The 26,384-nt window shown below is 42.8% G+C and overlaps 1 long non-coding RNA gene across 1 annotated transcript; it reads right to left on the minus strand.

Moving 5' to 3' along the window:
- On the minus strand, positions 1 to 25,779 carry LOC135541821 (uncharacterized). The gene is made up of 3 exons (XR_010455998.1): positions 25,704 to 25,779; positions 14,407 to 14,572; positions 1 to 175 (listed from the first exon to the last, which is right to left on the minus strand). It is a non-coding gene; the product is annotated as an uncharacterized LOC135541821 (long non-coding RNA).
- Between the last annotated feature and the right edge of the window lie 605 nt (positions 25,780 to 26,384).

Below are 26,384 nucleotides of genomic sequence, written 5' to 3' on the forward strand. Positions count from 1 at the left end.
GCTCTCAAAGCTCCCGAGGGCCACCACCAGGCAGAGCGGGGAGCGACACCCAACCAGCAACAGGGTGGGTCCTCAGGGAATGAGCAGGGTGGGTAGGGAGGGTCAACAATCCTCTTTCCACAGTAGCCTGGCTCAGATAGAGGCTCCTCCGTCCAAATCTGATGATAGCAGGGAACTGAGACATGTTGTGGCATGATTGGAGAGAGTAAGGGGGTAAGACAGAAAAAGAGGGAGAGAAAAGAAACTGTGAGGGGGAAAAATCTATAAATCTCATTTGTCTTCAGTTTGCTACAAGCAATCACTCCACAGTAGCACTCCAGAACATAGATAGAAGTGGGAGAGAGGGGGGAGTGGGGAAAAAGAGAGAGGGGGAGGGGTAATTCTGATCTACAGTATTAACTCCTGTATTAAGACTTACTTATTGGTCATTCAAATCACCCGCAGAATGCACAACAAACAATGAGTACTATTGTATATAAATTGTAGGAGGATGCCTTTATAGTATTGGCCTGGAACCTGTTTCACTACCCTGCTGGAAAAAAACAGCATCGACGAGCATAGGCTGATCACAGCATACGCTGTGTTTTGGACACTGATGACCAGCATGGTATGCTGGTGACCAGCCTTCTCTGTGTTTTGGACACTGGTGACCAGCATAAACTGGTCACCAGCATCAAAGTGCTTAATTATTAAAGACAGTACATCACGTAGGTCTTACTTTAAGAGTTTCTCCCTAACACAGTGGACCCCTCAGGCCTTAAAGTCACATTATGCTGGCTTGCAAAGGTATATTTAATTCCTATTGGAATCCAGCCAGAGTAGGAATATCCAACTATTGGAATTTCTATTCACCCCAAATCTGCATTCAGAAAGACTGCCAGGATTAGAACTATGAATAAATGAGACCATCGAAACTGGAACAACCATTTTAGTAACCATTACCCTTATCCTACTCCTCCTCTGTTCCTCTGGTGATGTAGAGGTTAATCCAGGCCCTGCAATGCCTAGCTCCACTCCTATTCCCCAGGTGCTCTCATTTGTTGACGTCTGTAACTGTAAAAGCTTTGGTTTCATGCATGTTAACATTAGAAGCCTCCTCCCTAAGTTTGTTTTATTCACTGCTTTAGCACACTCTGCCAACCTGGATGTCCTAGCCGTGTGTCACGCCCTGACCTTAGAATTCCTTATTATTTTCTATGTTTGGTTAGGTCAGGGTGTGACTCGGATGGGAAAGTCAATGTTTTCCATATTCTTTGTTTTTGGCCGTGTGTGTGCGTGTGTGTGTGTGGTTCCCAATCACAGGCAGCTGTCTATCGTTGTCTCTGATTGGGGGTCACATATAAATTGTCATTTTCCTTTTGGGTTTTGTGGGATCTTGTTTTCTGTATAGTTTCTTAGCCTTACAGAACTGTGCGCTTTTTTTGTCGGTGTTGTTTTGCTTTTAGTGTCATCAATAAAAAGACGATGTACGCCTACCACGCTGAGCCTTGGTCCACTCTTCATTCCAACAACGAGAGTCGTAACACCGTGTCTGAATCCTGGCTTAGGAAGACCACCAAAAACCCTGAAATGTCCATCCCTAACTATAACATTTTCCGACAAGATAGAACTGCCAAAGGCGGCGGATTTGCAATCTACTGCAGAGATAGCCTGCAGAATTGTGTCTTACTATCCAGGTCTGTACCCAAACAATTCGAGCTTCGACTTTTAAAAATTCACCTTTCCAGAAACAAGTCTCTGACCGTTGCCACTTGCTATAGATCACCCTATGCCCCCAGCTGTGCCCTGGACACCATAAGTGAATTGATTGCCCCCCATCTATCTTCAGAGCTCGTGCTGTTAGATGACCTAAACTGGGATATGCTTAACACCCCGGCCATCCCACAATCTATGCTTGATGCCCACAATCTCACACAAATTATCAATGAACCCACCAGGTACAACCCCAAATCCATAAACACGGGCACCCTCATAGATATCATCCTAACCAACTTGCCCTCCAAATACACCTCTGCTGTTTTCAACCAAGATCTCAGCGATCACTGCCTCATTGCCTGTGTCCGTAATGGGTCTGCGGTCAACGACCACCGCTCATCACTGTCAAATGCTCCCTAAAACACTTCAGCGAGCAGGCCTTTCTAATCAACCTGGCCGGGGTATCCCGGAAGGATATTGACCTCATCCCGTCAGTAGAGAATGCCTGGTTATTCTTTAAAAGTGAGTTCCTTACCATCTTAAATAAGCATGCCCCATTCAAAAAATGTAGAACCAGGAACAGATATAGCCCTTGGTTCTCTCCAGACCTAACTGCCCCTGACCAGCACAAAAACATCCTGTGGCGTTCTGCATTAGCATCGAATAGCCCCCGTGATATGCAACTTTTCAGGGAGGTTAGGAACCAATATACACAGGCAGTTAGGAAAGCTAAGGCTAGCTTTTTCAAGCAGAAATTTGGATCCTGTAGCACAAACTCCAAAAAGTTATGGGACACTGTAAAGTCCATGGAGAATAAGAGCACAACCTCCCAGTTGCCCACTGCACTGAGGCTAGGAAACACTGTCACCACCGATAAATCCACTATAATTGAGAATTTCAATAAACATTTTTCCACGGCTGGCCATGCTTTCCACCTGGCTACCCCTACCCCGGTCAACAGCCCTGCACCCCCCAAAGCAACTCGCCTAAGCCTCCCCATTTCTCCTTCACCCAAATCAGATAGCTGATGTTTTGAAAGAGCTACAAATTCTGGATCCCTACAAATCAGCCGGGCTAGACAATCTGGACCCTCTTTTTCTAAAATGATATGCCAAAATTTTTGCAACCCCTAGGATTTCGACTCAGTCAATCACCACATTCTTATCAGCAGACTCAACAGCCTTGGTTTCTCAAATGATTGCCTCGCCTGGTTCACCAACTACTTCTCTGATAGAGTTCAGTGTGTCAAATCGGAGGGCCTGTTGTCCGGACCTCTGGCAGTCTCTATGGGGGTGCCACAGGGTTCAATTCTCGGACCGACTCTCTTCTCTGTATACATCAATGATTTCGCTCTTGCTGCTGGTGATTATCTGATCCACCTCTACGCAGACAACACCATTCTGTATACCTCTGGCCCTTCTTTGGACACTGTGTTAACTAACCTCCAGACGAGCTTCAATGCCATACAACTCTCCTTCCGTGGCCTCCAAATGCTCTTAAATGCAAGTAAAAGTAAATGCATGCTCTTCAACCGATTGCTGCCTGCACCTGCCCACCCATCCAGCATCACTACTCTGGATGGTTCTGACTTAGAATATGTGGACAACTACAAATACCTAGGTGTATGGTTAGACTATAAACTCTCCTTCCAGACTCACATTAAGCATCTCCAATCCAAAATTAAATCTAATCCAAACTTAAATCGGCTTGCTATTTCGCAACAAAGCATCCTTCACTTATGCTGCCAAACATACCCTCGTAAAACTTACCATCCTACCAATCCTCGACTTTAGCGATGTCATTTACAAAATAGCCTCCGACACTCTACTCAACAAATTGGGTGCAGTCTATCACAGTGCCATCCGTTTTGTCACCAAATACCCATATACTAACCACCACTGTGACCTGTACGCTCTTGTTGGCTGGCCCTCGCTTCATACTTGTCGCCAAACACACTGGCTCCAGGTCATCTACTAGTCTCTGCTAGGTAAAGCCCCGCCTTATCTCAGCTCACTGGTCACCATAGCAGCACCCACCCGTAGCACGCGCTCCAGCAGGTATATCTCACTGGTCACCCCCAAAGCCAATTCTTCCTTTGGCCGCCTTTACTTCCAGTTCTCTGCTGCCAATGACTGGAACGAACTGCAAAAATCACTGAAGCTGGAGACTCATATCTTCCTCACTAGCTTTAAGCACCAGCTGTCAGAGCAGCTCACAGATCACTGCATCTGTAAATAGCCCATCCAACTACCTCATACTGTATTTATTTATTTACCTTGCTCCTTTGCACCCCAGTATCTCTACTTGCACATTCATCTTCTGCACATCTACCATTCCAGTGTTTAATTGCTATATTGTAATTACTTCGCCAACATGGCCTATTTATTGCCTTACCTCCCTTATCCTACCTCATTTTCACACACTTTATATAGACTTTGTCTACTGTATTATTGACTGTATGTTTGTTTATTCCATGTGTAACTCTGTGTTGTTGTATGTGTCGAACTGCTTTGCTTTATCCTTACCAGGTAGCAGTTGTAAATGAGAACTTGTTCTCGACTAGCCTACCTGGTTAAATAAAGTTGAAATAAAAATTAAAGTAACGGATGCAATAAATCCAACTAAAAATTGGAATAGTTTCGAAAAATGTATGTCATTCATCTTTGTGTAGCATACGATTAAAAATCAATCAATGTACATGCAAAAACACACACAAAAAAACTACAATAGAGCATGTTGGGAAATATGATAATAATGGGCGGGTTTTGCCAGACCAGCTTGACCAGCTTGTTCACTAGCATCACCAGTGTTGATACAACATCATCACATAGAATTATTTTAATGAAATGACGTGGAAACAATGTTGATTCAATGTTGTTTTTGCCCAGTGGTCTGGCTTCCATTCCATAAATCCCCCTGTCCAGCTCCTGAAGAAAACAACAAAAATGCATAACACTGTATACGTCCCATATGCTGAGTCTCACAACCCTGATTCTCCGTCACTGCACAAAGTTAATCATCCCCTTTTGTTTAGGATGGTTATCCTGGGAAGGCAGATAGAGAGGAGAGGAAGGGGAGGGGATCAGAGGTGGAGAGATACTCAGACGTACACCACACGGACCCTGGAGGAAGAGCTCTCACCCAGACAAAGTTTTGTAACGCTGAAGATAAACACTGTAGCGTCACTGCGGTGAGAGTGCGAGAGAAGATGCCTCCACTGAAGAAGTTTTTCTGTCAGTGCTGGCAGAGACTTTCAGAACATTCATTCAGAGAAAGGACACTACATCCTGGTTATTGACCCTTCGACAGGCTTCAATAGTCTTCTCACAGCACTAGGAGGTGAGGGTCTGAACGAATCTGTCTCAATGAGTATGATGCAGGGTTGACACTCAGTCTGCGTCATCTCTTCTATGACTCTCACTCAGTGTTGGAGAGTACACCAGCTCGTCTTTCATTCATCTTATTCAAGTGATGAGTCATTCAGATTGTGTATTGTGCCTTTAGAAGCAGCTGGCATTTCCCCTGCATTTTTCTAAATGTGACAGAGACGAAGGTTTGAGAGCCAGCGATATGCACGGCACAGCACAGTGGTGCCTGGGGATAGGATCATGGAGAAACAACCATGCAGAACAGTGTGAAGCTGTGCCAGGAAAGCATAATAGAAGACGGAGGGTGAGATGGGGGAAACTAGAGCACCAACATTGATTCACATCATCATCTCCTTCATCATTACCATCAGTCATCCCCTCAGCAGCATCCGTACTGTACCATTTCTTACAGGGGTGGAGAGGACCAATTTTGAAACCTGCGACTTCACTCAAAGGCCTAACAGGATAGTCAATACTAGTTTGTGTCATTCAAGATACCAGGCACAAGTCCCTACCAAGCCAACCTGTAAGCCACCATTTTCTTTATTAGCTATAGCATCCTACTGTCCATTACTTTTTCAGTACGTTTTGCCAGACTTATTCGAATTTGACTGTGTTCACTTACATTTAAAGATATGTCTGGAGACAGTGTTATAGCCAAACCCTGTTTCTGCCAATGGTATCTCAGTGATGAATTTTATTAAACCTTAATTTTGGCAGGGAGTCAATGCTGAGACCAAGTTCTCTTTCCAGATGAGCCCTGTATAGCTCCTCAATACTCATTAAAATACAATAAACACATTAAACTACACATTGATAAACACAATAAAATACATGTTATTATACACAACAATACATGAAAAGCAAAACACAATCATAAATAACAGACACATTCTTCAGTACAAATGTCCCCTAACAACCATCTGAAAGGCCCTAGAGGAACCAATTCCTACCATTTTAAAGTGTATTGTAGATAATTCTACACGTATGGTGCAAGGGAATTAAAATCTGATTTATCTATCTCTCTAGACACCAAAGGAGTCACCCTGTGAACAGGTTTGATAACGTGCCATTTAAAATCTTTAACAGTAATTCGGAACTTTGTGGAGCAGGGCTTTGTAAACAAAAAGAGCATAACGATGTGCTCTACATGACTTCAAAGATGTACAGCCATAATTTTGGTTAAAAATACAGTGATGATAAATAAAACTGTCTCCTGTCATAAAACAAAGGGCGCTATGAAAAACAGCATCCAAGGGTTGAAGAGTAAGGCAGCTGCATTTTGATAAACAGTATCACCATAATCAAGAACAGGTAGAAACGTTGACTGCACAATCTGCTTCCTGCTAGCTGGAGAGAGACAATATCTGTTTCTGTTAAAAAAAAATCCCATTTTAAATATTACTTCTGTCTCGATGTTAAACTACATCAGGTCACCTACAGGTGTACCTGTTCTTAATAATAATACAGAAATAAACATAGAAAACCAGAATATAAAAGATATGGTGACAGAGAGCGGGATCATTTCAGGTTCCCTTGATGCTCCTACACTGAATTACTTGAAAGGTTTTTTGTATTAGTTAAAAAATTAATTTCAAACACTACTAGGTACAGAATGACTAACTTGCTCTCATTGTAGTATGACTTGGACACTGACTATAAAAACCTGTTTGATATTTAAAAACTGGGGAGGGTGAGACGTGAGGGGCTTTTGGAGACATCTCATACAGTACCCTTCCTGAAGCTCTGACTGCAATGGACACACCACTCTGCCAAGACACCCTCTCTCTCTCTCTCTGGCCTCTCCTCCGAGATGAGATATACATTTCTTAAGTGGGTTAATGAGATTCTGAGATCAGTGTAAACTTCCAAGATTGGTTTCACTTTAATTATTAATTTATCAGGGCAGCATTCCCATTGTGACTCCCAGAATTTAAATTTAGGGGTGGAGCTTGACTCAAAGCCTCGGTCCGGCTTCAGGGCACTGCTGCTGCAGCCACCAGCCACCACCCACCTTCATGGCTTGCCATTGGCTGAGGGCTGATGTGACAAATGTGTACTGTTGAGCTTCAACACCCAATCCCAGATAGTGATGTCAAGTTAATGCTATAATCACTATTCTATTCAAGGCGCTTTTTCTCCAACAAGACTAAAATTACACTGAGTGAACAAAACATTTTGAACACCTTCCAAATATTGAGTCACAACCCCTTTTGCCCTGAGAACAGCCTCAATTCGTCGGGGCATGGACTCTACAAGGTGTCAAAAGCGTTCCACAGGGATGCTAGCCGATGTTGACTCCAATGCTTCCCACAGTTGTATCAAGTTGGCTGGATGTCCTTTGGGTGGTGAACCATTCTTGATACACACAGGAAACTGTTGAGCATGAAAAACCCAGCAGTATTGCAGTTCATGACACACTCACGCCGGTGCACCTGGCACCAACTACTTTGCCCTATTCAAAAGGCACATAAACCTTTTGTCTTGCCCATTCACCCTCTGAGTGGCACACATATACAATCTATGTCTCAATTGTCTCAAGGCTTAAAAATAATAATTTAACCTGTCTCCTCCCCTTCATCTACACTGATTGAAGTGGATTTAACAAGTGATATCAATAAGGGATCGTAGCTTTCACCTGGATTCACCTGGTCAGTCTATGCCATGGAAATAGCATATGTTCCTAATGTTTTGTACACTCAGTGCACAACCAACCATAAATGAACATGTCAAAAATAATGGTGTGAGAGGCTCAAAAGCAAATTTTTCCACATTAAATATTTCATTCCTGCCCTTAAGTTACTTTATGCTAAGAAAGGACCATGCCCTCAGAGTTTTCAGTAAGTCTACCTCAGAACCAGCTGCTGAAGAAGCTTGTGCCTCTGCTCTGCTTCTGGCTGGATGCACTGTCTGTCAACCACACCCTCCTGATGCTGAGCTGAGCTGGCCTTTCAGCTGTAAAACCTGGAAATGCTGTTAGCAGAGGACCAGCAACACCACAATCACCCTGGCATTTACTGTATATTACCATCAACGACTCCCCCAACTTCACATCTCACAAAATCCACTATAATCATCCTGATTGGTTGGTACAGAATGCTATCCTGTAAAGACCACTCATGTGTAGCAGTGCTGACAGGTCCCCCAAGCCCAAACCTTATTAAACCCTTTTCCCACAATCCAACCGAGCCGTAACATACTGCATGTAACAGTGGCCAAGGTTGGAAGGTTTTATTCGGGTGGTTACAGAAATACGCTCAGTTGGACTGATCGAGGACAAAGCCAGCAATTTCAGTATAAAAAAGGCTTTTGGCCAAAGGGTCTGTTGGCAATAGTGAGAGGCTAACTAATGGGCACAGACGTCAGTTCAACGTTTAGTTTTGATTTACATTCGGTTGACTTGTCAACTAACGTGAATTCAATGTGAAATCAACAAAAAATGACACTTGATTTAGGTAAAACATTTGGTGCAAAAAAGACGAAATGCCTTTAAGTTGATTACTTTTTGGAAATCCATACACGCATACTCTGTGAACCAGTGGCGGTCAGTGCCGTTTAAGATGAAGGAGGACAAACATTTTTTTATGCGCATGGCCTTATTTCTATTACAGCATATTGGATGACTCATTCATATTCCATTCACCCAGTGCAATGTAACAGCAATAGGTTTACTACATGATACTCACATTTTCCCTTTAACTATCATGAGGTTCCTAAAACCTAGCCAGTTTACAGCGTAGATGCACACTGGTCGAAAGTTTTTAGGCAACAGACAGTGACATATGGTTAGACAGTGACACATTCAATACCAACTTGCACACTCTTGCCTACATCTATCTGATCAAGGGTGTAATCATTAATCCAACAGTTGCAAACGAGAGTTTCTATTGGACAAATGCAAGCATGTTTATCCCCATTTCTTTCTGTTTGCTTCCGTTTAAGAAACGTTTTTCAACAGAATCGGCAGAATGAATACACCCCTGATCACGCGTAAACACAGTTCACTTTCAAAACAGCCACAGTGTATTCCTTCTCTCAGATAGATGCGCTCTCCTCCTCCCACCTATTCCCTTCGCTTTATGGACTTCAATGCACAACACATCATCTGTATGTGACCAGGTGAAAAAACCTTTCCAAGCTAAACCATATCATAACCGCTACACACAGCCCACATTGTTGTCACCATATTAGCTAATGTAACATCATTGTCAAGATAGCTAATAGAACTAGAGCGTTAGTAAACCCACTACAGTCATGCAGTGACGTTACAGTGTACAGTCTGTAAGCAGTTTAGCACTTACACTGGCGGGCCCAGGTGGCAATACAGTTGTAAAACCAGAAGCTTATCTTGACTTGGAAGAGTTCCAGTGTTGTGTTGGATAGTCATAGCCCGCTATCTAACATAGCATAACTATGTTTGAGCAGGGAGTTTGAGTAGGCTAAACTAGCTAGCTGCATTTGCTAGCTAAATAAGTGAAACTGAAAGTGAAAAAAATGGCAAAATTTCTCTCTTGCTTCTCCTTCATTTTGGAAGAAATTAATTTATTCAAAACTGTTCAACTATTGTCTTTCTTTCTCTTTGAGTGAACAACTCATCACATGTTATGCACTGCAGTGATAGCTAGCTGAAGCTTATGCTTTCAGTACTAGATTAATTCTCTGATCCTTTGATTGGGTTAACAACATGTCAGTTCATGCTGCAAAATCTCTGATAGATTGAAGGATGTCCCCAAGAAGTTGTCATAATTACTGTGTAAGTCTATGGAAGGGGGTGAAAACCATGGGCCACCTAGGTTTTGCATTGAAGAAAAGGTACCCAGAGAATGACAGAACCTAGCTGTCCTCCGGCTACACCATGGTGCTACCTTACAGAGTAGTGTTGAGGCTACTGAATGCCTTCTTTGCAAAAAAGTGTGTTTTATTTGGTGACATGAATATATTTAGTATAGTTTCATCTAAAAAGGTTAACTTTAATGTTTTACCATTTTTATTTTTTAAAGAAATCCCCTTTCTCCTCTGAAGAGCCTCCACTGCTGTGAACCACACGCTCTGTTCATGGAAATACAGCTAACCAAGTAAGAGTAACCAACGGTTCAGCACAATAACATTTTCAGCATATTATATGTGTCACACCCTGACCATAGTTTACTTTGTATGTTTCTATGTTTTGGTTGGTCAGGGTGTGATCTGAGTGGGCATTCTATGTTGGATGTCTTGTTTGTCTATTTCTATGTCTGGCCTGATATGGTTCTCAATCAGAGGTAGTTGTTAGTCATTGTCTCTGATTGGGAACCATATTTAGGTAGCCTGGGTTTCACTGTGTGTTTGTGGGTGATTGTTCCTGTCTGTGTTTTGCACCAGATAGGACTGTTTTAGGTTTTCGCACGTTTGTTGTTTTGTTAGTTTATTAGTGTACAGTTTCTTTATTAAAGTACAATGAATAACAACCACGCTGCATTTTGGTCCGCCTCTACTTCACCTGAAGAAAACCGTTACAATATGATGTTTCAGTGATAAGAAACACTTAAGCATCTAAAGGGCAATTGCCTGATGGAGCCAAGCTTTTAAAAGCAATCTTTACAGAAGTGTTCGTATATCAAAGGTACTCCGAAATAACCTTTTTATTATCACTCTTCAACAAAGTATCTACCCACTGGGCACAGACATCAGTTCAACATCTAGTTTTGATTTGCATTTGGTTGCGTTGTCACCTAACGTATTAAACTTGAAATCAACAAAATCCTTACATTATTTTTGCAAATCCAAATCCATTTTCCACGTTGATTCAACGTCATCACAAATATTTTTTGGTTGAAATAACCTGGAAACAACATTGATTCAACCATTTTTTCCCAAGTGGGCAAGGTTAACCTTTCTAGCTGTGACTAGCACCAAATGTCTACATACCAGTGGGTTAGAACAGGGGTTATCAAACCTCTCAAACCTCTCCTCGGGAAGCCCCAGCTCCTCGGGAACCCCCAGCATGTATTTGAACTATTCCAGAGCTACCACACCTGGGGTGTGTTTTGCAGGACACAAGGTTTGGGAAGGTTCAGACAGAAGCATGTTATGTCAATCTGGACTCAGAGGTAGACGTAACATAGTACACATACATTTGTTCCCCTTCATTTATATGTTACATTTTTTGTATGATATGCATTCATTTGTGGATGTCCATCATCAATTTCTTATGATATGTTACGCCCTCTATTTCGTAAATGTTACGAATTGCCAATACGTATGGTAGCAGAATTTGATTATATAATTTTCAAGTGCGGAAACATGACGTAATGCTGCATCACTTTCCTGGCATATAGAGTAGAATGGATCATGTGCTCTTCATATGCGAGAGGAAATATTTTTTCCATGAGCAATACATTGTGAATGTAACGAGGTATTACATCATACTTCCGGGGTCAGTCCCCTATTCTTTTGAATTATATCAACAAATTCGTGAAAATGGGTTCATTTAAGATAAATATATACTGTACTGTGCAGTTATATTTGTGTTTGTGGATGAATTTAGTTCTGCGCTACGTTTTTGCCCTTTACAGACCATTTAAAAACCCCATAAAAGTAATAAACGTCGAGGTGGATCAGGGAATAGTCCGCAGCAAGAGCAACATCAACATCATACAGAGAAAAGAGTCAAATTGAACCCTGTGGCACCCCCACAGAGACTGCCAGAGGACCGGACAACATGCTGAACAACAACACACTGAACAACAACAACAACAACAACAACAACACACTGAACTCTGTCTGCAAAGTAGTTGGTGAACCAGGCAAGGCAGTCATTAGAAAAACCGAGGCTACTGAGTCTGCCGATAAGAATATGGTGATGGACAGAGTCAAAAGCCTTGGCCAGGTCGATGAAGACGGCTGCACAGTACTGTCTTTTATCGATGGCAGTTATGATATCGTTTAGTACCTTGAGCGTGGCTGAGGTGCACCCGTGACCAGCTCCGAAACCAGATTGCACAGCGGAGAAGGTACGGTGGGATTCGAGATGGTCAGTGACCTGTTTGGTGACTTGGCATTCGAAGACCTTAGATAGGCAGGGCAGGATGGATATTGGTCTGTAACAGTTCGGGTCCAGGGTGTCTCCCCCTTTGAAGAGGGGGATGACTGCGGCAGCTTTCCAATCCTTGGGGATCTCAGATGATATGAAAGAGAGGTTGAACAGGCTGGTAATAGGGGTTGCGACAATGGCGGCGGATAGTTTCAGAAATAGAGGGTCCAGATTGTCAAGCCCAGCTGATTTGTACGGGTCCAGGTTTTGCAGCTCTTTCACAACATCTGCTATCTGGATTTGGGTAAAGGAGAACCTGGAGGGGCTTGGGCGAGTAGCTGCGGGGGGGCGGAGCTGTTGGCCAAGGTTGGGTAGCCAGGAGGAAGGCATGGCCAGCCGTTGAGAAATGCTTGTTGAAGTTTTCGATAATCATGGATTTATCGTGATGACCGTGTTACCTAGCCTCAGTGCAGTGGGCAGCTGGGAGGAGGTGCTCTTGTTCTCCATGGACTTTACAGTGTCCCAGAACTTTTTGGAATTCAAGCTACAGGATGCAAATTTCTGCCTGAAGAAGCTGGCCTTTGCTTTCCTGACTGACTGCGTGTATTGGTTCCTGACTTCCCTGAACAGTTGCATATCGCGGGGACTATTTGATGCTATTGCAGTCCGCCACAGGATGTTTTTGTGCTGGTCGAGGGCAGTCAGGTCTGGAGTGAACCCAGGGCTATATCTGTTCTTAGTTCTGCATTTTTTGAACGGAGCATGCTTATCTAAAATGGTGAGGATGTTACTTTTAAAGAATGACCAGGCATCCTCAACTGACGGGATGAGGTCAATATCCTTTCAGGATACCTGGGCCAGGTCGATTAGAAAGGCCTGCTCGCAGAAGTGTTTTTGGGAGCGTTTGACAGTGATGAGGGGTGGTAATTTGACTGCGGATCCGTAGCGGATACAGGCAATGAGGCAGTGATCACTGAGATCCTGGTTGAAGACAGCAGAGGTGTATTTGGAGGGCCAGTTGGTCAGGATGACGTCTATGAGGGTGCCCTTGTTTACAGATTTAGGGTTGTACCTGGTGGGTTCCTTGATGATTTGTGTGAGATTGAGGGCATCTAGCTTAGATTGTAGGACTGCCGGGGTGTTAAGCATATCCCAGTTTAGGTCACCTAACAGAACAAACTCTGAAGCTAGATGGGGGGCGATCAATTCACAAATGGTGTCCAGGGCACAGCTGGGAGCTGAGGGTGTCGGTAGCATGCAGCAACAGTGAGAGACTTATTTCTGGAGAGAGTAATTTTTAAAATTAATAGTTCGAACTGTTTGGGCATGGACCTGGAAAGTATGACATTACTTTGCAGGCTATCTCTGCAGTAGACTGCAACTCCTCCCCCTTTGGCAGTTCTATCTTGATGGAAAATGTTATACTTGGGTATGGAAATCTCAGAATTTTTGGTGGCCTTCCTAAGCCAGGATTCAGACACGGCAAGGACATCGGGGTTAGCAGAGTGTGCTAAAGCAGTGAGTAAAACAAACTTAGGGAGGAGGCTTCTGATGTTGACATGCATGAAACCAAGGCTTTTTCGATCACAGAAGTCAACAAATGAGGGTGCCTGGGGACATGCAGGGCCTGGGTTTACCTCCACATCACCCGCGGAACAGAGGAGGAGTAGTATGAGGGTGCAGCTAAAGACTATCAAAACTGGTCAAAACTGAATCCCTTGGATGTAGAGAAATGCTTGTATTCCTAGTTCCAACAGTGCAATAATAATACACACATATCTAAAAGTAAAAGTACGGAATTAAGAAATCTAGAAATATTAGGATGAGCAATGTCAGAGTCCGGAGTATAAATACAGTATATATATACTGAACAAAAATATAAATGCAACATGTAAAATGTCGGTCCCATGTTTAATGAGTTGAAATAAAATAAATACAATTTTCCATACTCACAATAAGCTTATTTCTCAAAAATATTGTGCACAAATTTGTTTAAATCCCTTTCAGTGAGCATTTCTCCTTTGCCAAGATAATCCATCCACCTGACAGGTGTGGCATATCAAGAAGCAGATTAAACAGCGTGATCATTACACATGTGCACCTTGTTCTGGGGACAATAAAATGCCACTCTAAAATATGCAGTTTTGTCAAACAACACAATGCCACAGATGTCTCAAGTTTTGACGGAGCATGCAAATGGCATGCTGACTGTAAAAATGTCCACCAGAGCTGTTGCCAGATAATTGAATGTTAATTTCTCTACCATAAGCCGCCTCCAACGTTGTTTTAGAGAATTTGGCAGTACGTCCAACTGGCCTGACAACCGCATACCTTGTTTAACTACACCAGCCCAGGACCTCCACATTGGTCTTCTTCATCTGCAGGATCATCTGAGACCAGCCACCCAGACAGCTGATGAAACTGTGTTTTGGAGGATGCACGGCTCTCGACCTTTGCCTCTGTCGAGCCGTACGGGAGTTACAGCGATGAGACAAGACTGTAAATACCAATTGGATACCACGAAATTGGGGAGAAAAAGGGATAAAAGTACAAATAAATTAACTTTTTGTTTTAATAAAATAAATTATCTCCCCCCAACTTGAAACTCACGCGCTGCTTATGTATGCAAGTTAGCTCTACACCCCTAGTAAAGTGGATTCATGTGCTTAATTTTAAGGTTATTTGGTCACTTTAGTTGTGATACAAACCTTATCAAAACATATAGGCCTATGGGGCTAGGCTACATTAGGTGTGTGACTATGATTCGAAAAATTATCATGCACTTTAATAGCAAATGGAGGATGCTTTTCCCACGGTTCATTTTCATGCCAGCCAGGAAGGCTATATTCCTGTTGTAAATAGAAGCAATGTGCTTAATATTAAGAAAGTTGAGAAACAAATACAGTAGGCCTAGCTTATAGAAAGCTGATGGGATATTCCTCTTTTGAATAGAGGCCATCACTCTGTTTTCCCACGGAATTGCATAGCCTATAGAAATGTTGAGCAACATGACCTCATGGGCTCTCAAAGTGTTTGATTCGATTTTTGATTACATTTCCATTGATGTCAGAGTGATTAGATGGACTGTAGAGTGCTGAGTACAAGGCAGTTAGCAAGTTCTGTAACGGCGTTCTTCGTTTGTCGAAAGAAAGTCGGACCAAAATGCAGCGTGTTGGTTACTCATGTTTTTAATGGAACAAATGACGATACACGAAATAACTTATAAATACAAAAAAAAATACAAAAAAACAACAAACGGAACGTGAAAAACCTATACAGCCTGTCTGGTGAACACTAACACAGAGACAGGAACAATCACCCACGAAATACAAAGTGAAACCCAGGCTACCTAAATACGGTTCCCAATCAGAGACAACGAGAATCACCTGACTCTGATTGAGAACCGCCTCAGGCAGCCAAACCTATACAACACCCCTACTCAGCCGTAATCCCAAATACTACAAACCCCAATATGAAAATACAATATATAAACCCAAGTCACACCCTGGCCTAACCAAATATATAACGAAAACACAAAATACAATGACCAAGGCGTGACAAGTTCGGTCATGACCATCAGCAGCATTAGAGCTTGGAGAAGCCTAGTTACTGTGAATAAATGGTCACATGGAATTTGACTGTGGTTATGACTGTGGTTCCTGACTGTGGAATTGAACTGTGGTTCCAATTTATTTCAATTTTTTTGTCTCGGGCTGTTGCGGTAGGTGCACCCAATTCAGCTGCCCTGCGCTGTTGCCCTTTTAAACCATTTCCTGTGTCTGAAGATACAAACTCTGGCTTCCCGGCAGGCCCAGAGAGCAGATCAAGTGCACTATAGGTCTACCGCTGGCCAATCGGATGGTTCAGATGACAGTGTCTGCAGTAATGTATGGAGCGAGATACCTGCCAAAAGGTTGAATGTACGTATCGTTAGGATCGTAAGAAAATTCATACGCATATTTCTAGGATCGTAAGAAAAGTCATGTGTGAAAAATGAAACGTAAACGTTAAATTAGATCTGTAAACGTACAAACCCTATGTTACGACTATGAATTAACTTTTACACGTTCAATTCTTATTTTATGTCTCCCTTTACTTGGTAACATATATTTTTATAAATACCAACCTTTGTCAGTAATGTGGCATCTGCAAAGGACATGAACCAAACATAGCTAGTCGAAGTTTGCTAGTCAATCAAGAAACTCTAGCCCAGACATTAGAGTTGCTTTGCAGCTTCCGGTTAATTTCCAAAATAAAAGTCTGCATTCAATAACAACGTTAAAAGTCTGCATTCAACAATGTTATACCAGTAGATGGCGTAGTATAAGCTTGAGCCTTCAGAATTACTTGTGTAAGAATGATAAAGGGGAGGGTGGGGGAACCTAAAATAAAAAGTTATAAAAAAAACAAATAGAGTTCTAAAATTATTCTGAAAGACACCAGCAACACGGACTTTCAACTCCCTCCAAAGATTTTCTATGGGGTTGAGATCTGGAGACTGGCTAGGCCACTCCAGGACCTTGAAATGCTTCTTACAAAGCCACTCCTTCGTTGCCCGGGCGGTGTGTTTGGGATCATTGTCATGCTGAAAGACCCAGCCACGTTTCATCTTCAATGCCCTTGCTGATGGAAGGAGGTTTTCACTCAAAATCTCACGATACATGGCCCCATTCATTCTTTCCTTTACACGGATCAGTCGTCCTGGTCCCTTTGCAGAAAGACAGCCCCAAAGCATGATGTTTCCACCCCCATGCTTCACAGTAGGTATGGTGTTCTTTGGATGCAACTCAGCATTCTTTGTCCTCCAAACATGACGAGTTGAGTTTTTACCAAAAAGTTATATTTTGGTTTCATCTGACCATATGACATTCTCCCAATCTTCTTCTGGATCATCCAAATGCTCTCTAGCAAACTTCAGACGGGCCTGGACGTGTACTGGCTTAAGCAGGGGGACATGTCTGGCACTGCAGGTTTTGAGCCCCTGGCGGCGTAGTGTGTTACTGATGGTAGGCTTTGTTACTTTGGTCCCAGCTCTCTGCAGGTCATTCACTAGGTCCCCCCGTGTGGTTCTGGGATTTTTGCTCACCGTTCTTGTGATCATTTTGACCCCACGGGGTGAGATCTTGCGTGGAGCCCCAGATCGAGGGAGATTATCAGTGGTCTTGTATGTCTTCCATTTCCTGATAATTGCTCCCACAGTTGATTTCTTCAAACCAAGCTGCTTACCTATTGCAGATTCAGTCTTCCCAGCCTGGTGCAGGTCTACAATTTTGTTTCTGGTGTCCTTTGACAGCTCTTTGGTCTTGGCCATAGTGGAGTTTGGAGTGTGACTGTTTAAGGTTGTGGACAGGTGTCTTTTATACTGATAACAAGTTCAAACAGGTGCCATTAATACAGGTAACGAGTAGAGGACAGAGGAGCCTCTTAAAGAAGAAGTTACAGGTCTGTGAGAGCCAGAAATCTTGCTTGTTTGTAGGTGACCAAATACTTATTTTCCACCATAATTTGCAAATAAATTCATAAAAAAATCCTACAATGTGATTTTCTGGATTTTTTTTCCTCATTTTGTCTGTCATAATTGAAGTGTACCTATGATGAAAATTACAGGCCTCTCTCATCTTTTTAAGTGGGAGAACTTGCACAATTGGTGGCTGACTAAATACTTTTTTTGCCCCACTGTATATACTACCTCAATAAGCCTGACTAACAGGTGTTTGTATATAGCCTTGCTACTTTTTTCAAATGTCTTTTTACAAAATGCAAATGAATTACTTAAAAATCATACAATGTGATTTTCTGGATTTTTGTTTTAGATCCCGTCTCTCACAGTTGAAGTGTACCTATGATAAAAATTACAGACCTCTACATGCTTTGTAAGTAGAAAAACCTGCAAAATCAGCAGTGTATCAAATACTTGTTCTCCCCACCTGTTTCTTTGTTAACCGCTCAACACAGAATAGCCACATGGAGAAAATATCCTGTCTATTTCATTCAGATATGTTCAATTGTATTCTTCATACTATAAAAAATATCAAATAATGCCAGGGAATTCTAAGCAAATCTTGTCTGCTAAATGAACTAGTGTAGCCACAGCCATATGGCATAGCCAGATCAGGGCCAAACATAAGGATTTAGATTATGCTATTCTGTTCTTCTGAAATGGACTACATTTTCTTCATATCATGTTTCTTTAGACCTATCTAAAATAAATAATGGGTTAATTGTGGTGGTGTAGACTATATTACATGGATTTATTAGACTTTTTAAAATGTTGATGTTCCAAAGGTCAGCATCAGTGGCTTGTGGGCTATGCGTGGAATCCAAAAGATGCTAAATGTGTTTATGTTAATTAAGGATCAATTACCGTGAGACCAGCAGTTATTTGCCTAACAATTACCGGCTGACAAAATGTAATTTCTGCCACAGCCCTATGTAGACACCCTTTCAAATGAGTGGATTTGGCTATTTCAGCCACACCCATTGCTGACAGGTGTATAAAATCGAGCACACCGCCATGCAATCTCCATAGACAAACATTGGCAGTAGAATGGCCTTACTGAAGAGCTCAGTGACTTTAAATGTGGCACCATTATAGGATGCCATCTTTCCAACTAGCCCTGCTAGAGTTGCGCTGGTTGACTGTAAGTGCTGTTATTGTGAAGTGGAAATGTCTAGGAGAAACAACGACCACACAAGCTCACAGAACGGGACCGCCGAGTGCTGAAGCGCGTAGCGAATAGAAAAACCGTCTATCTTCGGTTGCAACACTTACCACTAAGTTCCAAACTGCCTCTGGAAACAACGCCAGCACAAGAACTGTTCATCGGAAGCTTCGTGAAATGGATTTCCATGGCCAAGCAGCTGCATGCAGGCCTAAGATCACCATGTGCAATGCCAAGCGTTGGCTAAAGTGGTGTAAAGCTCATCGCCATTGGACTTTTTCTGGAGTGATGAATCACACGCTTCCCCATTTGGCAGTCAGACGGACGAATCTGGGTTGGACAGATGCCTGGAGAACGCTACGTGCCCCAATGCAGAGTGCCAACTATAATGTTTGGTAGAGGAGGAATAATGGTCTGCGACTGTTTTTCATGGTTCAGGCGATGCTCCTAATTTCCAGTGAAGGGAAATCTTAACGCTACAGCCTACAATGATATTCTTGACGATTCTGTGCTTCCAACATTATGGCAACAGTTTAGGGAAGGCTCTTTCCTGTTTCAGCATGACAATGCCCCTGTGCACAAAGCGAGGTCCATACAGAAATGGTTTGTCGAGAACTTTGTGGAAGAACTTGACTGGCCTGCACAGAGCCCTGACCTCAACTCCATCGAACACATTTGGGATGAATTGGAACGCCGACTGCGAGCCAGGCCTAATCACCCAACATCAGTGCTCAACCTCCCTTAATGCTCTTGTGGCTGAATGTAAACAAGTCCCCTCAGCAATGTTCCATGATTTAGTGGAAACCCTTCCCAGAAGAGTGGAGGCTATTATAGCAGCAAAGGGGGGACCAACTCCATATTAATGCCCATGATTTTGGATGTCGATGTTCGACGAGCAGGTATCCACATACTTTTGGTCATGTAGTGTATATTGACAAATTATACATAGCCTAACTACAAAATGTGGACGAGCATCCACACTGGAGGAAAGTTTATCTTCTACAGTAGGCCTACATCTGTCTTTCAACTGATGGCCGAACTCTGCCAGAGAAACGCAGTAGCCTATTATTGTTTTTCACTTTCATTATGTGACAATGGATGGGCTATTGGGTGGCCTACAGAATGTAGCCTATTGGAATATAATCAAAGAAGAAGGGGCCTATTGCAACCATCGATGGTACTAGATTATCACTATCTGATGGTCACCTCTACTGTTCCCTAAAATAGGATCTCGGCGTTACCCTTAAAGCCAGTTTATGCTTGATCGGAAAATGTGGTCAGAGGCTCCATATGGAGGGTGTGACGCAATTGCGGAGCCTCCGGAGGCATGCAGAGGCCAAATTGAGCTCTGTACATGCTCTGTACCGCATCGCAGTGCGCCTCCCAAATGTTTTAACAATGCGTCAGGCTCCGAAAAGCTCCGTAAAGCTCTGCATTGACATGATTGGTTGACGGTAGGTGGGGGCGGGAGGTCCTGTATAAACACAAACTCACCTCCTTCACAACAGATCTGCTCAACACCTCCGAGGTGCTCCGCGAAGCGCAAGTATGAATGCCCTGACTGGGAGCCGTATCACTGTAAATGCTGCACGCCAATGCAGACAACAGATTGCCCATGCAGGGTCTTTAAATCCTGCTTGCAACCAAAGTCTTTAAGATATATTCGCCCTCTGGTTGGTATTGTAATCACCACAATTTACCCCTTTTTGAACAGACTAAGGGCGATTATCTATTTGACAAGCATTCTGTATAATATAAATAAAGTATTTAATCGTTTACCAAGGCAAATCTACTGTGGCAATTTACCCGAGACTTTGTATGAACGGAAACTAATGTTGGTGTATTCTGTTGGTATTATTTTATTTGTATCCTGTTTATGTTACCCAAAAGTATCTAGCATGGTCATTTCTTATCGATCTCAGGGGTATAATATCCCTGGGCTCTCCATATTTGAATCTGTAAATAAATCAAATCAATCTAGTGATTGAGTTATTTGTGGCAGAAGGGCATAGGCCAGAATCAAAACCACGCCGACAAGATAGACATACATGTGCGTGGCCACGCTGAAGGCAGCGATCCTAACCACCATGCCACCCCAGGCCACAATTTTGCTTACTTTTCACCTTACCATACACTTGACACATGTATGTCATAGCCTAGTGGAGACCAATATCTATATTGTTATTAAGCTGTAAAACGACGGTTGTTGATGTGTATGGCTGCATTTCTGATACATTTTTGTACATTAGAATGTTGCAGGAATAGGACCTTGTCCTAGCGTTTGAGCAAAAGAAAAAATTATTTTGATTGCAAGTACTGATCCCAATGACTCGACTACCCCCGCATGGAGAGAAAGATAGCCACTTTTTTTCAGGAACTCACATAAGATCTAATTTTAATTTCCCGATGCAGCAGTAAAGTTCTCTGTGACAAAAGAGTGATCAAGTTAAGATCTGACATCTGTAGTTTGATGAATGATGTGCATGGTCAGAATCACTCTCTTATGCTCATACTCACTTACACTTAGGCTCATTCATCCTCATCCTTCCACTCCTTCCATTATTAGATCTCATCAACCTTATCATTACAACCAATGAATCCCCACATTCCATTAACAAAATTGTATCTTTGTCATCAATTGGGATCAAACAGTCCTGCTGGCATTAGAGAGCATGAGTGTTAAGGGGAAATGGGCTGGGGAGGCCACTGGTTTGAGTGAAAAGCCCATTCTCCATTAGCCTGGCACGTTTTCCATCAGGAGAGGAGGGTGTGATTATGAGATAGCAACCCTGAGGCCTACAGTTAGACAGAACTATAAAGCACTGCGCGGATTAGCCCTCTACTGCAGGATGAAAACATCTCTCTGCATTTTTACAAATAATTTACAACTCCCAATCCATCCCGCAAGGCTCCTCACTCCTGTGTAGCGGGTTCTCTATTTCCTTTTTCAGGCCATAGTGCACTTTAGTTATTCATACTTTATCTGCAAGCTCTCCAAAATTGTGTGTCTGAACACATAGAGTGGGTTCTGGAGGGACAGGACAGGAGTTTAAAAAAAGCACATTTTGTTCCTTGGAAGTTGTGGGAAAGTATTGGTTTCTCATTGGTTGTGGGAACAAAGCCATACATTTCCTGACCGGTAAAACTGAACGTTTTTTAAATGTTCTGAGAAGAGAAGTGAACATTTTCCCTGTTCTGGGACCGTTTATTTTTAGGTTGTAGGGAGGTTCTGAGAACATTTTACTCTGGTTCCTTGGAAAGTTTTCTTTGAGGTTTTATTAACACTCTGAGAGTAGAAAATATAGGTTATTTTGAGGTTGTTGAATACCTTCCTTAAAACGTTGATCTATGATCTTCTGTTCACTAACCATGTTCTCTAACCATGGAATTAGTCCACTGCCCCACCAGGATGGAGCCAGCATGCACGACAGAATTCACATAGAAATGTGTGTTATAGATCAGTAATTTACATTGAATGGACATTTATTTTTTCACCTTTATTTAACCAGGTAGGCTAGTTGAGAACAAGTTCTCATTTGCAACTGCGACCTGGCCAAGATAAAGCAAAGCAGTGTGACACAGACAACAACACAGAGTTACACATGGAGCAAACAAACAAGCCAATAACACAAACAAGTCAATGGCACAGTAGAGAAAGGAAAGTCTATATACAGTGTGTGCAAAAGGCATGAGGAGGTAGGCAATAAATAGGCCATAGGAGTGAATAATTACAATTTAACAGATTAACACTGAGTGAAAAATGAGCAGATGATGATGTGTAAGTAGAGATACTGGTGTGCAAAAGAGCAGAAAAGTAAATAAAATAAAACAGTATGGGGATGAGGTATGTAGATTGGGTGGGCTTTTTACAGGTGGACTATGTACAGCTGCAGTGATCGGTTAGCTGCTCAGATAGTTGATGTTTAAAGTTGGTGAGGGAAATAAAAGTCTCCAACTTCAGCGATTTTTGCAATTAGTTCCAGTCATTGGCACGCAGAGAACTGGAAGGAAAGGCGGCCAAATGGGGTGTTGTTTTTGGGGATGATCAGTGAGATATGCCTGCTGGAACGTGTGCTATGGGTGGGTGTTGTTATCGTAACTAGTGAACTGAGATAAGGCGGCGCTTAACCTAGCATAGACTTATAGATGACCTGGAGCGAGTGGGTTTGGCGACAAATATGTAGTGAGGGCCAGCCGACGAGAGCATACAGGTCGCAGTGGTGGGTGGTATAAGGTGATTTGGTAACAAAACGGATGGCACTGTGATAGACTGCATCCAGTTTGCTGAGGAGAGTGTTGGAGGCTATTTTGTAGATGACATCGCCGAAGTCGAGGATCGGTAGGATAGTCAGTTTTACTAGGGTAAGTTTGGCGGCATGAGTGAGGGAGGATTTGTTGCGAAATAGAAAGCAGAATCTAGATTTGATTTTGGATTGGAGATGTTTAATATGAGTCTGGAAGGGGAGTTTACAGTCTAGCCAGACACCTAGGTATTTATAGTTGTCCACATATTCTAGGTCGGAACCGTCCAGGGTGGTGATGCTCGTCGGGCGGGCGGGTGCGGGCAGCGAACTGTTGAAAACCGGTTTTACTAGCGTTTAAGAGCAGTTGGAGGCCACGGAAGGAGTGTTGTATGGCATTGAAGCTCGTTTGGAGGTTAGTTAGCACAGTGTCCAAGGAAGGGCCAGAAGTATACAGAATGGTGTCGTCTGCGTAGAGGTGGATCAGGGAATCGCCCGCAGCAAGAGCGACATCATTGATATATACATAGAAAAGAGTCGGCCCGAGAATTGAACCCTGTGGCACCCCCATAGAGACCGCCAGAAGTCCCGGACAACATGCCCTCTGATTTGACACACTGAACTCTGTCTGCAAAGTAGTTGGTGAACCAGGTGAGGCAGTCGTCAGAAAAACCAAGGCTAGTGAGTCTGCTGATAAGAATACGGTGATTGACAGAGTCGAAAGCCTTGGCCAGGTCGATGAAGACGGCTGCACAGTACTGTCTTTTATCGATGGCGGTTATGATATCGCTTAGTACCTTGAGCGTGACGGATTGCACAGGGAGAAGGTACGGTTGGATTTGAAATGGTCAGTGATCTGTTTATTAACTTGGCTTTCGAAGACTTTAGATAGGCAGGGCAGGATGGATATCGGTCTGTAACAGTTTGGGTCTAGGGTGTCACCCCCTTTGAAGAGGGGGATGACCGCGGCAGCTTTCCAATCTTTAGGGATCTCGGACGATACGAAAGAGAGGTTGAACAGGCTGGTAATAAGGGTTGCAACAATGGCGGCAGATAGTTTTAGACAGAGAGGGTTCAGATTGTCTAACCCAGCTGATTTGTACTGGTCCAGGTTTTGCAGCTCTTTCAGAACATCTGCTGTCTGGGTATGGGTGAAGGAGAAGCTGGGGAGGCTTGGGAAAGTAGTTGCGGGTGGGGCGGAGCTGTTGGCCGGGGTTGGAGTAGCCAGGAGGAAGGCATGGCCAGCCGTTGAGAAATGCTCATTGAAATTTTCGATTATCATGGATTTATCAGTGGTGACCTTGTTACCTAGCCTCAGTCCAGTGGGCATCTGGGAGGAGGTGCTCTTGTTCTAAGAAGAGGTAGATTTGGTTCTATGTGCGCTATTTCTTTGCTTCTCATTTTGAAGTTAGATTTTTGTGTCTTTTACTTTTGGTTTTGTACACCAACTTCAAACAGCTGAAAATACAATATTTTTGGTTATGGAAAATATATTTCATAGCAGTTTAGATGGTACAATGATTCTCTACGCTATATGCTTTAAACTGAAACATAAACTGAAATTAGGCGAATTATTCTAATTTTTACAACCAGGAAATTGCGGAACGATTTCTGCATAGTGCATCTTTAAAAAGATTTGTTGAACGTTCTCTGAGTGTTACTTACATTTCCTTGTGGTTTTTATGGAAAGCTTTCTTAACGTTGTCGGAACCATGAGGAAACCTGTAGGAAACAGTATGCTGATGTACTGACATTTCCAAAGAAGAAAGTTGTTTGTTAATGTTCTTGGAATAATTTGAGATCATGACTTTAAATATAACCATGAGTAAATCTGTAGGAAACATTACGCTGAAGTACTGAAATTCCCATAGAAGAACGTTGCTTCTTGAACTATTTTAGAACGTTATCAAAATGTCAATTAAATGTAAACATGTTTGGACTTTGAGGAAACATTCTGTTAAAGTAATGAAATACCAAGCAACTATACTACAGCATTCCTAGAAAGTTGTGGGAAGGTTGTATGCAAAATAACCATAGGACATCCACGCTCTCACCAGGTTCTAAGAAACATGGTTTTCAGAACGTTATGTGCGAGCCGGGAGCTTAGCAGGAAGGAAGGAGGGATAGTAGAGGAGAGGAAATTGTCTTATTTTGGGAGCCTGTTGGTGAGAGCTGTGGCTGTGGTTTAGCAGGTGGTGGGGGTCTTCCAGGTCTATGACATACAGTACATGTCACATACAATATTTTCCCTGTTTTCAGTCATATGAACAGGGAAGAAGGGACCATCTGTGTGGCCATCTGTGAGGAATGGCCATTCCTACCTCTCACAACCACCATCACTTCCTCTAGGGAGGCATATATCCAGATCCAACCCTGTTAGGTAACAAAGAGGAACGATCCTCCCGCCCTCGCGCTGTCGTTACCCTGCAGACACAGCCATTTCATCCACATAGATGGGACTGGAAAGGGCTGGCACACACACACTTACAGGTGGTATGTACACACCCCCACACATACAAATAAAACATAAATAGGATTCAATTGTATCGGTGATCTCTTACCATCATGGAAACTAATATTAATATATATATATTTGATTCCAATATACTCTGTTGCATGTGTAGGCCTACTTACATTGAGTCGTAGAACCATTGCACTCTTGACTTTGGCAACCTGAAAATGCAAGCATTATGCAGACACCATTCAACATAAAGGCAGCACCCACCTGATTATATTTCAGGATGGGCTCCTCATCCCTGATTTGCTCCCAGCTCACAGTCTGGTGACTCATCCTTGCCGTACCCCAGAGTTGAAAAGAGGGACGTGGAAATTCAACTCAAGAGTTGTAGGTCAGTCATTTTCTCCTCATTTTCTCTCGACCTCTCCAGGAGACATGCATAATAAGACATGCATGGGGCATTAAATCAAGCCACTCATTTTCCATTGTCAAAATCTACTGCTTTATATTGTTGCACACAAACCTTGACATATGGCTATTGATCTAGACGTGATGATTGTATGTGACTTAGGTGGCGGAGGCAAATATAATCGTATTCCATTTCGTCTCTATTGTCTCTCTGAGGATAATGGTGATGCCTCTGCCGGACCCCCGGCTGTTCTGCTGGATGTCAGCTGTGAGGAGCTGGCACACTTCCGCTTCTGGCTATCTGACACTCCCTCTGGCCTGCAAGAAAACTAGCAGGTACCATCTACCTGAGTGTCTTCAAACGGTCCGTTTGCTAACAAAGAGCCCACTCGCACGCACAGGTCTTTCTTGAAAAATATATTTTTGATCTCAACAAGACTAACCTGGTTAAATAAATGTAAATAACCCACACCGAAATACCATCTAGAATTCTGCTATTCAGATAGGAGGGGCAGGGGTCGAGGGACAGTTTAAGCATCT

Source organism: Oncorhynchus masou, chromosome 1 (assembly GCF_036934945.1).
Source record: "Oncorhynchus masou masou isolate Uvic2021 chromosome 1, UVic_Omas_1.1, whole genome shotgun sequence".
Classification (NCBI taxonomy): Eukaryota; Metazoa; Chordata; class Actinopteri; order Salmoniformes; family Salmonidae; genus Oncorhynchus; species Oncorhynchus masou.